The sequence below is a fragment of the Lissotriton helveticus genome, chromosome 6, assembly GCF_964261635.1.
Source record: "Lissotriton helveticus chromosome 6, aLisHel1.1, whole genome shotgun sequence".
Classification (NCBI taxonomy): domain Eukaryota; kingdom Metazoa; phylum Chordata; class Amphibia; order Caudata; family Salamandridae; genus Lissotriton; species Lissotriton helveticus.
In genome coordinates, this window is record NC_136067.1 from 375,499,112 (window position 1) to 375,518,333 (window position 19,222).

A 19,222-nucleotide genomic window follows, 5' to 3' on the forward strand; every position below is an offset into this window, starting at 1 on the left:
AAGTTGATCTGATAATGATCGGACCAGCAACAAGGTCTACACTTTGTCAGTCGCATGGCTGAGGACGTAGTCCAGAGGAGGTCTAAAGTGTGGCCCTTCTCATGAGTATGGGTCTTCATAATTTGTTTCAGCCCCAACATGGTCATGGCCTCTCTAAACCCACTGCTCACGCAACCTCCTGGCGTCAGATCCTAGTGGTAATTAAAATCCCCTAATACAAGGATCTGTTGGTATCTTCAACAGAGGTCACTAATCACTTCATGGAACAGGTCGTTAAACAGTGGGCTTGACTGCGGGGGACGATATACCACCACCACTATTAGGCAAGATCAATTAAGTCCCAGTTAAATCCCTAGGATTTCTGCCCCTTCAAGACTTTCCTCAACTATCTTCTTGGTGGTCATGGCCCTGAGGTAGAACACTGCAACCCCTCCCCCTTTTGTTCCCCTGTCGATTATAGATCAGGACATCATAATCCGGGGAAGGGAGGACACTATATCGGGCTGGAAGCATCCTCTAGCCATGTCTCTGTTAGTGCAAGGATATCAGACTTATCCTCCTGAGGCAGCGAGAACATTTCTCCAGTATCCACTTGGTGGACTGCAGGCCAACAGGCTCCTGGCTAAGCTGAAGCCACATGGAATACTGAGAGCTCTGTCCTCATGCTAGACAGGAGATCGTTTTTAAAGTGAGAGCCCTTTTACTAGTCTTCTTGCCTACCAAAACAAATGGGTTGCGCCTTTTGTAGGAGCAGGAGGTGAGCCTCCATATAAACATTTGGGGCACTGACACCTATTTCTTTACAACTTAAGCGCTGCACACCCATAAGTGTGGCTTATTTTACTGTTGCCATTACCCCTGCCTCAGTTATCACAGCATTCATGCTCACTGTGTCTGATCCCACCAATCTGCCATTGAGAGCCCCAGCAATAGCCACATTTCTTTCTTCTTGGGTAAGTAATGTAGAGCTGGGAGTAAGCCAACAGGCTGAGGAAGACTCCCAATATGTGCCACTTTAGGAGGACTTAGCAGAATATAAGGCACAGGACACAAACCTGGATGCAGAGCAAGAGTACCCACCCCTGAGTCTGTCCATTGTGTTGGCCGCATGGGAAGGGATTTAGAAAGTATTGAGAGGAGCTTGGAGTTCCTAATAGCAGGACATTGTGCCTTAATGGATAATTCTGGGACAAATGCTGCTCCCTTAACAGCACTGCCAGAAATTCATTGAAGAATGTGTGATCTTGCAGAGGCACTGCATTCAGAAGCAGGTTCAACACTCAGGCACAACATACAACAGAAGCTGGGCATCAGGACTGTAGGGTGACAAAGGGGCTACTTGATGGAACCAGACAGAAGCAACTGGTATCTGAGTAGATGCGCCGCAGCAGCTGTCACTGGAACCCAAAACAATAAATGGCACTGGGACAGATGGGCTTTCAGGACACAATAAACCAATTGCTTAAAGAGAGTTTGCCATGACATCTGCCTTCCAAGCACACACATACCGGTATGGTGGAGACATGAGGTGCAGATGTTGTCTGGAGTCCAACAGGCCGAGATCTGCACTAGAGCAGCTCCCCTGATTTACCTTCACATGCCTCTCACCCATCAGGTCTTGCGGCAACTATGCAGCTTTCTAGGGCTGATCATGCCCTGGATAAAAGGCTGAAAATTAACCTTCTGTCTTTACTCCAGTTGTTAATTGGGGTTATGGTGGCAGGTAGGAATAAGCTAACTAGGTGCGTATGTGTTTTCTTCCATGAGTTGGTTGTCGTGTAGGTGGAGGTGGGATGGTGCTGTGTTGGGAAAGTGATAGTTGGAGTTTTGTTGGAAGGTAGAATGGGACAGACAGGGGCATAAATCATGTAGATAGCCATTTTATTTTGTGGGTTGTTAGGAGGGTTTCTTCTTAAATGCATGATTATATGTTCAAACAAATCTTATCAAGACAATATTTCACTTCTTGGCTATATCACATCAGGGCTGGGAGTGTGATGTTATTACCTTGTAATGATGTTCTGTAGGGATCCTCTCTCTCTACTGTGGATAGAAGCATGCTTTTCTTGAGGATCATTGAGTTCCGACTGGATCCAGAAAAAGGAGGAAGTAATAGGCACTGACCTGGACCCTATTCCACACCATCTGTATATTCATGATGAGTTATATTTTCCCACTGCATTAAAACTGCTTAGTGGGATTTGGAGGAGCACATGCTATATGAGCACAGTCTAAAAGCCCAATGACATATGGGAATCCCCCAACTGCTAGCACATAATCTTAGCAGTATTTTCTGTCAAGGAGTCGTGGGGAAGAAAATATACAGTGACTCCAACTTGAGATTGACTGTTAGGACATGCATAAGGACATTGTAAAATGTAGGCTTGACTATGGGCTGCACCCCGGTGTCTGAAATCTCAAAGTGGCAAGGATATGCCGTAGAGTCATTGGTCTGTTGAGTGTAGGGGGGTGGGGAGATGGCAGTCTGAATATTTGTATTGGGTTCAATTACATCCCTGAGACAGTCAGCAGGTGCCAGATGTTCCACATGTTTAGCCAAAGTGTTATCAGGATATAGACTTTGGACATGGTGAGAAGGTATAGGCATCTTTTAATATGCATGGATATTCTCTTATGGCTGTCAGCAAGACCACGCCCCTTGGTACTCGGCTGCTTCATCTTTATTCTACTGGACTTAGATTGCATTCAACATGAAGAAATGGTTGATGAGTACTACCTCCCTGGTGGTTCTTGCAAGTGTGTGTGAGACGAGGTCTGATCAGCATTGCTATAATCTTGATTGGCAACTGTGCATTTAGGTATTCCTTTTTGCTTCTTGAAGGCCAATGTATTATTATGGCACAGACCATTGCACCCATGAAAAGTAGATTTTTATGGTTTCCAGTTTTTTCCTGTCCGCTCGATTGTGAGATCAGTGATTTGTGTACATTTGGTTTTGAAATGTTATTTCTTGATGCATTTTTGTGAATTGCGATTATTTGCCATCTGCTCGGAGCAGGTGGCACTTTTAAGTGGTATTGCCACCTGTCTGGCAGCTTTAACTTTTGAAATAGAATTTTAAAATATGGACCCAGTATTACTTGCAATTGGACTGCGTGGTATTACCACTTATAGCCATTTATTAATACAGCGCCAGACATCTCGTATTCAGGGCCCTGGCCCATCTATGTCGTTGTTGCTCAAAATCCTAGGACTACACTCATACCACAATCTTTACTGCATGTCTATGTGCTTCATTTTAAAAGGATTTCTTTTCTTTTAATTATTTATTATGTTCAGTGCATGCCATTCCATAATCATTTAGTGCATGTATTATAAATTTCAACATGTCCAATTTATTTCATACCATCATCATTTCAATGCATGTCATATTCATTTAAACATGACTCCTATTTATTTCAATGTGTGCCTTATTAATTTCATTGCATGTAATATTTATCTCAGCGTTTTTTTGTTATCTTAGTGAGTGTCATATTAGTTTCAAGCGCATCAGTTTTATCTGAACATCAGAGAGATAAAGGCACAATTATCTATCAGGAGGTGAACTTAGTAAACTGCTACTACCACTATTAAGAGCAATATGTCTTTGTTATAATGATGCACGCCATGTGGCTGCGGGATACTGTAGGTAAATCCTCGAGGCCAGGATCCTTGACCAATGTTTGACTACAGGACTTCCCTTTTGCGTGCACTTGTGGGAGGCATGTGGTCCTCCAAAGATTGGATGGACATTTGACCGGTATTACGCCACTTTGAGGATAAGTATATCCATAGGTGTTCTTTCTTAAAACAAATAATTTTTGTATTTTTGAATAATAACTTTTGTGTTCATTGTTTCCAGGGAGGGAATTTATATTGCTGTTTTGCCTTGAAGAAAGCCATGAACCCCTAGGGCCGCCTGTTGGCTGAAACATGTTGGCAAATATTCTAGGGTCATAGGACCATCATATCCTTGAGACACCCTTTTTTCTGTTTTTAATTGCTACCACTGCTTCAGATTAAAGGGATACCGGGAGTTGTTGGTGGTTTTCTAATCTTTAACCCCCCTGCCTTTTCACTTAAGTGCTCCCTGAAACACGGTCGAGCGCACCCTGGCCTTTAGGAGCCAGGGTGAACCCGATGATGAAGCATGACACTACTAGAGTGTGTGAGGGTTATTATAACAAAGACATACTGCTCCCAATAGTGGTAGTAGCAGTTTACTAAGTTCACCTCCTGATAGAGAATTGTGCCTTTACCTCTCTTATTTACTCTCGTTAGGGCTGGATTCTTTTTTGATTAATATAAATTGTTTGGTAGGATGTATCTTTCCCTGGAGGTTTTACACGCACTCTTTGCTTGATGTGTAGATATTACCTCTCTACTCTTGTGTGGCTCCTTGCCTCGTTTTGTATACATTATCTGAGCATCAGCCATTTTCATTTCAAAAGGTGAAAAATGTAATTCAACATGACACATTAGGTTTAGTAGGCACATCCATAATCATTTTAATTCTTGGGATATTAATTTCAAAATGTGTTGTGTGTATTTTAACCCATATCATATAGATTTAAATACATGTTTTTTAATTCCCAGATGAGTCACACTCATTTCAATGAATGCCATGATCAATTCAGCAAATGTCATAGTCATATGAGTGTGAGGCATATTAATTTTAAGGTACACCAAATTCTTTTCAACTGGGTCTTAATTATTTTTAATGCATGAAGTATTCTTTTCACTGCATTTCACATTCCTATCAGCAAATGCCATATTTATTTTAAGGATGTATGACGTTACAAGGCGATATATTACAACGCACTCCGTTACAACGCATTTTTTACAACGCAGGATCCATTACATCGCATGCCTTTACAACGCAAGACATTACATAGCAGATGCTATTACAACGCATGCCATTACAATGTAAGTATAGGTAAGTATATTATTATTTTTTAAATGTAAGTAATTTAAATTTAATTAATTAAATAAATTAAATTGTTTTTAAATAATTATTTAGTACATATATTACTTTAATTTTATTTTTAAAAGAACTTTTAATAATAAAGAACTATTTTTAATAAATAATAAAATTAAAATTATTTTTTTTAATTAAAATAAAAGATTGTATTTTAAAACTAAACCCTAAAAAAAAACCTGTACCCCAAAACCCAAACCCAGCCCTGAACCCTAAAAATACCCCTGTACCCCAAAACCCAAACCCAACCCTGAAACCTAAAAATAACCCTGTACCCCAAAACCCAAACCCATCCCTGAAACCTAAAAATACCCCTGTACCCCAAAACCCAAACCCACCCCTGAAACCTAAAAATACCCCTGTTCCCCAAAACCCAAACCCAGCCTTGAAACCTAAAAATACCCCTATACCCCAAAACCCAAACCCAGCCCTGAAACCTAAAAATACCCCTGTACCCCAAAACCCAAACCCAACCCTGAAACCTAAAAATACCCCTGTACCCCAAAACCCAAACCCAGCCCTGAAACCTAAAAATACCCCTGTACCCCAAAACCCAAACCCAACCCTGAAACCTAAAAATACCCCTGTACCCCAAAACCCAAACCCAACCCTGAAACCTAAAAATACCCCTGTACCCCAAAACCCAAACCCAACACTGAAACCTAAAAATACCCCTGTACCCCAAAACCCAAACGCAACCCTGAAATCTAAAAATACCCCTGTACCCCAAAACCCAAACCCAACCCTGAAACCTAAAAATACCCCTGTACCCCAAAACCCAAACCCAACCCTGAAACCTAAAAATACCCCTGTACCCCAAAACCCAATCCTATATAAAAAAACATAAATTAATATATTTATTTATTTTTAATATTAAATAAAATAATTAAATAATGTTAAATAAAATATAAAATAAAATTATATACTTACCTATACTTACGTTGTAATGGCATGCGTTGTAATAGCATCTGCTATGTAATGGCATGCGTTGTAAAGGTATGCGATGTAATGGATCCAGCGTTGTAAAAGTTGCGTTGTAATAGAAGTGCGTTGTAAAAGTTGCGATGTAACGGCTGTTTCCCTTATTTTAATGCTCCTCAGATTTCTTTGAAGACGTGTCATATTTATTTCAACACATATCATGGTCATTTCAATGTATGTCAGTTTTATTTCGACAATTATGTGTAATGCCCATTTCAAGGTGTGTCATTCCTTTCAATACGTATTACAATCTTTAGAACTACAATTTATTTATGTTAAGATTTATCACATTTATCTTGTTCAAGCTTACAGTTATTTCAATGCATGATATTTCATTTAAAATGTGTTATAGTCCTCTCAACAAGCCAGTCTCAGCGACTGTCATGCTACTATTAATGAATCTTATTCCTTTCAGTACTTGCTGTATCATTCAGCGAGGTCTTCTATTTTAGTATATATCTTATTCAATCAATGTAGCATATGTGCTTTCATATTATTGACTAAAGAATGGATTAATTTGTTTTGCTTCATGTTATATTGATTTTTTCATGTTCCATATTTGCTTTGAGACATGGCATAAACATTTTTATGTGTGTTAGGTTTGTTTTTCTATATGCTATGCATTTCATGAAATATCATATTGGTAAAGCAGTAGTTGTGACATGAACAACTTCCCGTAGGTTGTAAGTATAGCAACATATTTTCTGTTCTGTCTTTAAGATGATCCCTAGGTTCAGATCTGTCTTACAGTGTATTTGTCAGGTGGTGTACAATAAGTGAATAAACTTATACTTGTGATAAATGTTTCGGGCTCCATTACTGTTTTTCGTCATGTATGACTACCGTATTTGCTCTAGCTCGGTTCGCACGTGCGTAGAGGCAAACCGTTCTGGCAACAAAACAACACTGATAGTCCTGAGTGTACCCCTGGGGTATGTGGAATTCATCATTTGCTCGTGTGGTGGGATACGAAGAAGTCACAGATTTATGCTTTGTTATTCAATATAGATATGATTTACATGCGTCAGTAGGGGCCACCTGCTATACAATGCCATGAAATGTATTGTTCATTTTTGTGATTTCAGTACTGTGAAGTGACTATTTATCCAGCCTTTCTCCACCTTACCACAGTCCTCAGAGACCTGGAGACAAGTGACTCTCCTGAGTCCCCAGATAGAGAAAGGGGTTGGGCTAGTACTATTGGTAGTCAGCTGTCTCTCCTGTAATAGCCCTTCTCCCTTAGGTCTACAGAGACCTGATTAATGGATTGGAATAACAGGTATTGCTGTGGTGCCACCTTCTGTAGTGTCCCCTATTACCCAAGGTTCAGTGAAGACCCATTAAAGATAATGGATCTCTTGGCGACTGGGAAGATGCTCCATGTTGCAGAGCTACTGCTGCACATAGTGGGGCATATCTGCAAGGCCCCTGCGCCACCGTAGCATCACTTTTTTTACACTCCGGTGGCGCACAATGCTGAGCCATATTTACAAGGCCATGCAAAGCCACCGTGTGTGGTTTTTCATGGCCTTGTAAATAAGTCCCCCTTTCACGCATTACTCTGTGTGAAAAGGGAGTTCCATGGGTGTTCCTATAGGTGTTCCCACAGAACACCCTTGGATTCTGACGCATTCCCAGCTTTAAAAGGTTTTGTAAACCTGGGAATCTGTCAGATTCTAACACCTCCACAGGGGTGTTGTTTAAGTACCGCAGCGAGGAGAAGTATTCTGCAGCACACAAAGAAGGAGGGAAACACCATCAATCAATGTTTTGGTGCAGGAAGGTACATCTTCCTGTACCAAAAGAATCATCCCCGCAACGCAGGGGCCCTTGCACCAAGGGTGCCAGCTTTGGCACTAGGTGGCCAATTGTGTGCCAGAGCAGAGGAAAGCACAGAGATGCGACGGATTGCTGTGAATATGATGCATCCCTGCACTTTCCCAATGACACAGTTTGGAGCAACAAGATGGCTTGCAGCGCCACGTCATTTTCTATTAAATATGCCACCGTGTCTGTACATCTTCAACTTATTTTGCGACAGAAGAGGCAGCATTCTCGTGGACATGTAGAAATGTATCTACTAAAACAAAAAAATGCAAAGAAAGGTGGGGGATGTGCGAATAAATAAGAGGCTGTAATTCTTAATAATACTATTAGCACATCATGCCTCATTTGCAAACACTGCAGAATTCATTTCTTCAATAAACTTCAACAAAAATATATATATTTGTGACAATTGCCGTGTGCCACGTTGCCTTCATCATAAGCTGACTCTCATTTGTTTCACAGCATTTATGTGTTATAAGTCTTGCACATTAAAAAGTGTTATCTGCTCTCTTGCTGAAATAAGACATTGTGAGACACTGCAGAAAAAAATTGAACAATAACTGCCAAGTCTCGTCCCTGGATTGCCTTCCCCACAAACCTCTGACTGGTTAATGGCGAAAGGAGAAAAGGATTTACATTTTTGCACTTGTTATCTCCCCATCTTTGCCTTATTTATTTGCACCTGCACAGATGCTGCTCACTGCACTTCCGCCAAAACCTAATCCCATTTCTTTTTTTTAATGAAGTCTCATTTTGAGCAGAACAGTCTGTGCCTTTCTGGAGACAGCAGAATATGATTTGCAACATATAACATAATGCTGAGAGGATACCAAAGAAATTAGATCAAAAGTGAAATAGTTGTTTAATCATTTAATCTGCGAGAAAGATACAATCTTTAAGCGTGGTAATTCTTTTGTGTTTCCAAGACAACGCTTACCATGGTTGTCAGTAATTAAAATGAGCTTTGTAGTTTTTCATTTTACACGGGCTCTTTATTGGCTGAGGTTAGGACAGTCAGCAGCAGTGAAAGTAAAATAATTTGTAACACATTAAACTAGGAAAATTACTTTTTATTTCTAAAATAACTTGAAAGGGGAAAAAAAAAGATAGGTACTGCATGTCTTGCTCTGATTTATCTGAGCAGTAGGATTTAGATAACGAATTTTGCTCACTGCTCAGATGAGCATTGAACTAAAGAAATAATAGACAGGCTACTGGTCCACACACTGCGCCACCAACAGCCTCCACTACTATATATAGCGTTAGTATTCCTTGAAACGATGTACCTTCTTTGATAGATCTTTGCAAAAAGGTAATACAAATAAAAGACCAATTCAGAAGAAAAAAACATTCCTTGTGGTGCTAGTTTGCACCAACGTTGTATTTAGCACTACATTGCAGACAGATTTGCTAAGATTTCATGCAATGCAGTGCAGCATCAAAATTTGCTGTGCAGTGATACTTTAAATGGTAAATACAGAGAGGCACCATACCTACAAAATATTGGAATGCTGCTGGTGTCACCCCTGCGCTGGCACATAAATAGGCTGCATTGTGCAATCCAGAACTTTGTCTCAATGACTCAAAGGAGAATGTGCGCTGTATACCATGGGATTGGTAATGGATGCATACCCTTCCTGTACAAATTCCTATGCATAAACAAACACAGAGGGGCAGATTTACAAACCCCTTGCAACACTTTTGCGCCGCCGTTGCATCAATTTTGTGTCGCAGCGGCGGCACAAAAAATACAGTCAATGAACAGGTGACGCATCAAGGGGGAGGCGTCACATTGTAAAGCCCTGCGCCACATTATTCCTGCGCCAGGTATAATGTATGCAAGGTGGGCGTTCCCATGAAGGAAAGCATCTCAAAAGTGTATAAGATTTCACTGCAGCACTTATAGGATGCCATTGCATCAAAACCTTATGCCTGCTTGAAGCAGGCGTAAGGAGTGAAGCAGTGTGGTGAGAATAGGCCTCAACATGCATTGCTGGAGTTGCGTTGTGCTTACGACACAACTCCAACAATGCGTGACTTTTGCACCAACAGATGCGTCAGAATTTCTGATGCATCTGTCAATCCTAACGCCATGGTGCGCCATATTGTAAATACGGCACATCCATGGTGGCGCAAGGGTTTCCCAGGCTGGCGCAGGGAGACTGACGGCTATACCAGTCGGGAAAGTCATTGGGCCTCATTTATGAAAAGTGACGCATCGATGCGTGAAAACAGTGATGCGTCACTTTTCACTGCGCCCTCCTTGCGACACCAATGATGCGTCATATTTACAGTATGACGCATCATGGCGCAAGGAGTTACAGATACGTCAGTATTTCTGACGTTTCTGTAAGCGCAAATATGACGCATTGCTGGAGTGTGTCACAAAAGTGAAGTGGCGCAGTGAAATGTTATAGATTTCACTGCGTCACTTCTACAACCCTTTCTTGTGTCAGAACACCCCCCCTGCATACATTATACCTGGCGCAGGTATAATGTAGCGCAGGGGTTTACAAAGTGACGCATCTACCTAGATGCATCACTTTGTAAATATGATGCAACAAGGCACATTTTTTACGCTGCTGGTGCGTCACAAAAAATGACGCACCGGCGGCGTAAAAGTGACACACTCCCTCATAAATGAGGCCCCTTGAACTCGAATTATAGACCCGAGCCACAGGCTCAGGCTATAACACATGCACCTGATTCTCACAAAGTCAGACTCCTAAGCCCAGGGGTAGATGTAAGACTTTTTATAGCATTGCACAGCGTTACGTCTTGCTAGCACCAGGCAAAGCCTTAGTAATTCAGAAAGACTGTGCTAATTTGTTAGATTTCTTACTACGGCTGTCGGGGCTGTTTTGCTACATCAATTCTCATAGCTTGTTAAATCAGAATTATTTATTGCTTAATTCAAATTAGAATGATGTACTGTGTAAACATAACAGATGCAATTGTACAAGATCCTATGGTACTGCAGTGATACAAATCAGAGTGGTATTCAGCTGCGAGTATTCTCCAGGTAGTATCCAAATACAGCCTTCTAATCTCGGTTTTCTTTCTGTATTTTTTTTCATTCTCTGCACTATCACAATCAGGATTATTCAATGTGTGTTTGACTGTATCGATTGCTTCTTTGTCTTGGCCTTTCCGCTTGCCCTAATAACAAATTAACATTAAAAACGTGGAAGGCTGTCTAAATAATCAATCTTGCTAAAATTCGAGAAAGTGGGTGAGCAGAAGGTGAGTGCAAGACACTATAGTTATGATTAGATGCTGATTAACTTAGATGCATAATAACAATATTGGTGACCTCCACCGGAGTATTGCAGTATTATAATAACAGATCAAATTATTACCTATAAAAATAACTCATGATTTGAATAGTAGAAGAAAAAAGGCCTAGTACATCCCAGCTGGGTCAGGTCTTGTGACTGGCAGGTTACACATAAGGGGGCATATTATCAAGGGGGTTTATCTCTGCTTTTTTGGCTTTAAAAGCCAAGAAAGCGGAGATAAAATTATCTCCCTATTACCAAGCTGTCGCTAACACCAGTTAGCGACAGCTAATAGGAGATAGCGACCATCTTGGGCCCCGCTTTGCATGTCAGTGATATTTATCACTAATGACATGCAAAGTGGGCGTGCCAAGATGTTAGCGACTGGAAACAGTCGCTAACATCGCTATCTCCTATTACCAACTTTTGGAGATATTCGCGCTAAGCGCGAATATCTCCAAAAGCTAACACCTGCCCTGAGCAGTTCTTAGCCATGTTAACCAATGGGAGGTGGATAACATGGCTAAGAGCATTTGCTCAATAATGCATGAATATCGCTGACTTTTCAGCGATATTCATGCATTGCGGCCGTTTTTTATCGCATTTTCGATAAACCTTGCTAATAGCTAGGTTTATCTGCGATAAAAATCGCCGATTTGCGGCGATAATGTTTGTCTCTAAACAAGTTAGAGACAAAAATTATCTCTATTGGTTAGTAATATGCCCCAAGGTTCATTAACAAAAAAAGCCATACTTCTAGGCAAAGGGATAGATGTAAGACTTTTAGGAATTCACAGACATTTGCAGTAGTGTGTGTGTAGAAAGCTGTGCCAGCCACGATGTTCCAATCATACTACTAGGAAAGTCATGTGACATGTTATGATATTGGTTTTCTCACAGTGCAGAACTCTGGGCATAGCACAATTAAAGATTGTGTGAAACTAGCACCTATTTTCAAATGTATATTTTTTATTTTGTGTTATTTTTCTCCACAGGGGCGATATTTATTTCCATGGGGAACTCAAATTCCCTTCACTCCATCATGTTTGGGGTGTTCAATTTCCCTTCCAACTCTCAAATGGGATTCCCTCCAGCTCTTGAAGGAGCAAATCTTAGAAGTTTCATGGGTGGTTAAAGGTAAGAGAAGAGTTTGTGAATGATCATGTTTATGGGCGTTAACCTTGCCTTATGAGCCCACTTTCCACAGTTTGCTTGGGATTTCAGCCGGTGTAAGTGTGAGCAGTCGGTATATACAGTTATTCAGGAGAAACTGAAATTACGCCTGTTTCTTACCTTGTAGATAGCTATCAGGTTGCAACCTAGCCTTTTTGTGAGCTGTAGAGCTATGGGGCATATTATCAAGACAGGTGATAAAATTATCGCCGGCGCTAAAATGGCGATAATGGGCTTGATAATATGCTCTATGGAATTCCAATTGAAGCCCATGTTAAATGTGAAGGACATTTAACATGGGCTTCGGATGTATGACACTACAACGCATGCTTTTACAACGCATGCTGTTACAACGCAGGTTTTACATCGCATGCCATTACAACGCATAATGCTTTTGGGTGCTGGATAGTGAATAGTTTAATTTACTATTCCAACTCCAGTCCCCGTGGACACTAGGGAAGGTTATTGGATAGTAAATTAACCTATTCCCTATCCTAGAGCGCCCCCTACAGCAATGCGTTGTAATAGTTTGCGTTGTAAAAGTTGCGTTGTAATAGCACTTCGTTGTAAAAGTTTCGTTGTAATGGCTGTTTCCCTGGGCTTCAATTGGAACTCCATAGAGCATATTATCAAGCCCATTATCGCTGTTTTAGCGGGAGTATTCTGCCGCTAAAATGGCGATAATTTGATCGCCTGTCTTGATAATATGCTCCAATGTTTTCAACCACAAATACCATTGTAAACCATGCCCACAGATGTTTTTCGTTCAGCACAGAACCTTTATGTATAAAGCTATTTTATGTTTGGGAATGCTCCAATTCATAAAATCAGAGTTTTTGCAACACAGAATGGAATTTTTGCTTTCACATAACCCAAATTGTGATTCAGTGACAAATTATCTAATTGAAATTTGAGTTTGGGTATATATATATCGAATCTGTATTTGGAAGCAGCGTGTTAAGGACATCCCTTCAAGATACCGGTTCCTTCAGGTATGTATTCAAATGTTGCTACCGAAATCAGGTTGCAAAACATTACCAGCTAGATTCATCAAAGTCCCGTTTTGTGAGTTGTAATAGCGATTCATAAGGAATCGCTATTAAGGACTTGCAAAACGGGATTCATGTAGGAATTGCAAAAAATATTGCGATTCCTACATCTTCCTTATTTGCGATTAGCAAATTGCTAATCACAAATAAGGAATAACTCCCCATTCATTCCTATGGGCCTAAAGGCCCATAGGAATGAATCGGGAGTTATTCCTTATTTGCGATTAGCAATTTGCTAATCGCAAATAAGGATGCGATTTCAAGGGTGCCAGGGGTGTCCAAAGGACACCCTGTAGCACCCTTGAAAAGCAAATGTAGCCAGATGTTGCGCACACACATGTCCAAAGGACATGTGTGTGTGTAACATACCACTCAGGAAAATGCACTAAAGTGCATTTTTCTGAGTTTTCGCTATTTACCACGAAGTCTGACTTCGTGGTAAATAGCGGCCAGGAATAGCGAATTCGCTAATAGAAAATGGTTAATGAATTGCATTTAAGGAATCTCAAATAGAGATTCCTTAAATGCAATTCCTCGCAAATATGCGATTTCACAATTAGCGATTTTTGCAATTGGGATGATGAATCCAAAATGCAAAAATTGCACTCGCAAAGGGCCAGATTCTCAGAATCTGGCCCTTTGCGAGCCGTTTTCGGCTTGATGAATCTAGCTGAAATATTTTACCACGATGTGGCATGCCATTCGCAAATAGGAAGGGTTGCAAAGGCACCTCTTCCCGCTTGTCAGTGTTGCCAAAACGTTTTTTAGGAGTACAAAGTGGCCCCTAGTTGCCACTGCCTTCTCCTAAAAAAGGTTTGCGTGATTTAAAAAAAAAAATTAAACCCGTCCCATTTTCCTTTATGGATAACCGGCTGCATAGAAAAAAGACTGCCTTATTTATGCATGCATATAAATGAATTACGATCCACTATGATTTGTTATTTTGTGAACTTAATATTAGTACATAGGTTGTTTCGCAAAATACCAATGCATTCAGTAGAAGTCGATGTGCAAATTGCTACCAATTTTACCAAATGTATTTTAGTACACTGCATTTAGGAAATCATAAATTGTGATTCACTATTTGTTGCAATTCATGATTTCTGTAAAGGAATGTTTGTACATGAATGCCTCTGATCCTCTCAGTTATGGTCTTTCAAAAAAGAATAACTTTGGAAAATCTTCATTTTATATTTACTTTTTCCGTATTTCTTTATTTATTGTATCACATTTGCGTAATATTTTTACAATGCATTTGCAGGCCAACAACTGCTACAAAGAGCTCAACACCAGAGCTGGGTCGTTCTGAAGTCTGAGTTGAGTCACAACGGCAGAGGTAAGGAGTACTAAAGAAGTGTCTTGTGAATTCAGAGATATAAGCACTTTTCAGTTACAATTATGCTTTCTGAAATGGGATATTTTCCCACATGAATACCAACATAGGGGCATATCATCAAGCCCCGGAGATAAAATTATCGCCGATTTAGCGTCCGGTTTTCGGGCGGAAAGAGGCAATAATTTTATTGCCTAATCAGCAAGGCCACGCTATCGGTTGAATCCTTGCATTATCGTCCTTTCCCCCAACGCCCATCTGTGCATCTCTAATGAGATACAAAGTGGGCGTTCCTGCCCTGACATAACTGGAGAAATGGAGCTAAGTGACATTTCTCCAATTAGCAATGGGCAGGCTAACCTGCAGAGCGACAAGCAAAGTAGCAATAACCTCTGTTATCTCTACTTTCCTCACGCCTGCTTCAAAACTGACTTAGCTCCTATGTAAGGTGGATATCATGGCTAAGTATGCCTTGCCCTATCAGCAAGCTTTCAGCAAACCATGTGAGATTATCGCTGTATTTCCAGCGATAATCGCACAATTGGCAGCTTGCGCTGTGAATTTTATCACTTTGGAGATAAGCGTTGCTGATAGCACGCTATCTCTGCGATAAAATTCAGAGTTGGCCGGCGATAATTATCCTCACGCTAAGAGCGCTGAGCAATAATTATCGCATGGCCTTGATGATATGCCCCTAACTCATTGCAGAAATGGCGCTAAAGGGAATCTCATGCGGTAATAAAAGGAAGAATTCCAGTAATAGAGAATACTAACCAGAAATTATCACAGGTGTTTCCAGCAGTCGAATGTTGCCAGAGCATGGCTCATGAGAATACATTTTCTGTCTTTTATTCTCCCAAATATTGCAGAAATTGGCGCCGGTACCAGTAATGCCAAATCTGTTATTTCCAGAATATAGAAAGGCAAGATTAACACTGTGACTTATCTACACTTCTCTGCCCGCTCTATTACCCTTTTACTTTAGCATGGGTTCCGGAGGTACTTACATTTGAAGAGGAACACAAACCCCTCCAATTAAGCCTCTTTAGGGGCAGGCGTGGTTCCTTCTTTATATTCACAATAACTCCAAGGGTCATTATGCGAGGTTGCTCTCTTTGATGCAGGGAGCAGTCTTCTTGGTTAGTGCAATGAGGGTTCAACAGGGAGACCTATATGGTTTGCAATACCGGGAGAGGGTGGTCTCCCAGTTTCCCCTATGTTTACTAGGCTGGGTGGTCTCACCTGGTATAGCACCAGGGAGATAATTCAATGCCTGATCTCCGGCAGGATCAGGCATTGAACCTGCTACTCGTGTATGTGATCCCTGCACACTAAGTGCAATGGATATCCCCAGGCATGGGCACCGTGGTCATTGTGCACGTGGAATCAAGCTATACCTGGCGGATGAGTCCTTATCATCGCGAAGCTGGTCCAAGGTTGATTGTATTCTGGCACAGGGAGGACCTGGCGTGGCAATTCAGGCTGGAATGTTCCGATTGGCGAAGGATCAATAATGATTTGAATATGGCTGCGTCCAAACTGAGGTGGTATGGTGGGCGAACAATAATGGATGGAGATGCGGCCCTGAGGAAGTGCCATTGGCTGAGATGATTCCAAGCATTCCATCCATCAACTTGTTGTTGCTGTTAATGTCCTGAGCATGGTATTGATTCAGATCTTCGGCTCAATCAGCCAACACTACAATGGTGAAGAGTCAGGCACTGCTGCAGAACCTATCACTGATCTACTTCACTTTGCTCTCACCAGCCCCACGCCGCTCCGCCGAGGCTGGTGCTTGAAGTAGCGACCTGGCACTCCTGCAGGCCTTATTGTTGCACTGAGGCTGCCCTGCTACAGGCCTGATGCCCGAGGAGAGTCTGGCAGCTTCTGTTCCCAACTTATTTGGTGCCACGAACAAGGACATAAGTCCCCATGTGGCCATGAGGCACACTGCTTCCTTCGTGCACCACTTTTTCTGATGCCTGGCCACCAGCACTTATGGCCAGGGCAGGGTAGGCAGGGCACTAACAAGGAGTCACTAACCGATCTGCACGTGTGACACCCTATGAATAGAACATTATAAAAAGATACTTTGGCACACTTTAGAATGTCAGCACATGCCAGCACAGTGTGTAGATGAGCATCTGACCCTGCCTGCAAGCCCTATCAGTTGGCCTGAACTTTCTAGGGCCTTGGCTCCAGCAAGCACAAGGATCCTAATTTTCCCTCAAACCTGCTGTCCTGGGCCTCATGACAGTACCAGTGCAATGAGTCAGCTGTCCTTGATGTCCCACAGCTGCAGATAGCCATAACACCTGGAAGAGCCCACCAGGTATTTCACACACTTGCGGGGATGCGTCAGGACCAGCAACCACGGCCAATGAGTCACTCACCCCATAACATACCTGCTACTAGTACTTAGCCTGCCGCTTTCAGCCTGCAACCATGGCCCCCATTCCTCCCATGGAGCCATTTATTGTGATTGGTCCCTCATCAGCTCAAACAGCAAATGTCGCAACTGAGAGGAACGTCTGTAGACATTCTTCACTGCGATGGCTATTGACAATGACAGGAAGAGGCTGCTACTCCTCCATCTAGTTGGGGGAAAAAATTAACAAACTCTCCAAAAATGTAGCAGAGGAAGGCCAACCAGTCACCTACAAAACTCTGAAGGCAGCTTTAGCGGCACACTTTGAACCCCTTGCCAACCCAAATTATCGAATGTCCTACATGTGTCATGCCTGCTATAAGAAATCTGCGGACATGTCCTATGCATGACTTAAAGAGCTGGCTAATACAAGCACGCTCCCTGATGAGCAAGATGAGATATAACCACAATTCACCCAAGGCTGTACCTCTGCTAAACTTTGAGATCACATTCTGCAATACCCTGGAGACATATGCCCATTGGGGCATTCTAAAGAGTTTCCAAAGTGCAAACATCCCATACGCTCTAGCCATTCCACACACATCATGGGGAAGAGTACTTAAACTCCCCGGACGCGTAGCCTAAGGCAAGCCCGTCTGCGCCCGTCCGCGCCCGGCACACGCTCAGTGCCAGCCGTGCTGCCGGTTTCGGGTCAGGAATGGTAACTACATACTCATATACCAGAGGTGAGCTCCTGGATGCACTTCAATGGAGTCAAAAATGTTCAGGGCCTCTCAGATCACTGGGAATCAGACATGTCCGATTTGCAAATTGAAACAAACTGATATAAAAGTCAAGCGTCTTTCAGACCAGGCTTCTATGGATAGACAGAAAGGCCCTCAGGGGGGAACAAGGAAGAATTATAATAACCCTAAGACTAAAAAAACACCTCAAGGACTATCATGTGCATTGCTAAATGCATGGTCACTGATTAAACATAAGTACGAATTTGGCCTTTTAGTTAAATTTTAATGACTTAGACGTTATTTTTGTAATAGAAAACTGGGCGGATGAATCCTCATGCCCAGACCTGGCAATAGCATTCCCACCACGGTTTGCAATAGCTAGGAAGGACCGTGTTGGCAGAAAGGGAGGTGGGCTGGCGATAATTTATAGGGATCATTTAAAAGCATCTTTTAAAACTATCCCCACAGACATACATGCCGAGGTGCTCTCTTTTAAGATAGCAGCCAGTCATGTATTCTCGTTCAATGGGCTACTAGTTTACAGGCCGCCGGGGTCCAGAAATAATTTTCTGCAAACCATGGGCAAGCTCTTGGAATATAAAGTACATTCTGAAAACCTCACCATTTTAGGTGATTTTAATTTTCATTTAGACATTGTGTCTGACAAAGACTCACAGGCCTTGATTGACTTAGTGACAGGTGCAGATCTAGAACAGATGGTAGTAGGACATACTCATACTGCAGGCCATCTCCTGGATGCGGTTTTTTCTGATTGTCTTCAGCTTAAATTCTACAGTAACTTGCAACTACCGTGGTCAGACCATTCGGCAGTAATGCTAACCCTCGATCTATGAACGAATGCGAACTTAGGTCTGTCTGAAGTCTGTCTTAAGTCTGTCTGAAGTCTGTCTTAAGTCTGTCTAAAGTTTGTCTTAAGTTTGTCTTAAGTCTGTCTTAAGTCTGTCTTAAGTTTGTCTTAAGTCTGTCTTAAGTATGTCTTAAGTCTGTCTTAAGTCTGTCTTAAGTTTGTCTTAAGACAAACTTAAGAAAAAATCCTAACTTCTGTGAATACCAAAAGTAGTAGGTTTAGGATTTTGTCTTAAGTTAGTTCTGTGAATCGGGCCGCTGTTTTTTAACTGGTATCATACGTCATACATATGTCTTAAGACAAACTTAAGAAAAAATCCTAGCTTCTGTGAATACCAAAAGTAGTAAGTTTAGGATTTTGTCTTAAGTTAGTTCTGTGAATCGGGCCGCTGGTTTTTAACTGGTATCATACGCAGACGACATGTAGATTATTATATCAATCTCAAGCAAAAAACAGGACACTGCACTAAAATTCAAGGACTGCATGGGAAGTGTTAGCGAATGAATGGCCTGAAATTGCCTTAAGTTAAACTCAAATAAAACTAAGGTTTTACTTTTCGGCAAGGATACACCATTCTGGTCCTCAGACTGGTGGCCATTAGAATTGGGAGCTGTCCCCGTC

The 19,222-nt window shown here is 41.7% G+C and overlaps 1 long non-coding RNA gene across 1 annotated transcript in view; it reads left to right on the forward strand.

Moving 5' to 3' along the window:
• The window catches only part of LOC144761376 (uncharacterized), a 205,572-nt gene that overhangs the window by 24,208 nt on the left and 162,142 nt on the right, over positions 1 to 19,222 (forward strand). Inside the window, exon 2 of the long non-coding RNA XR_013595694.1 lies at positions 12,060 to 12,201. This is a non-coding gene — a long non-coding RNA (uncharacterized LOC144761376). The remainder of the gene's footprint in view (positions 1 to 12,059; positions 12,202 to 19,222) is intronic.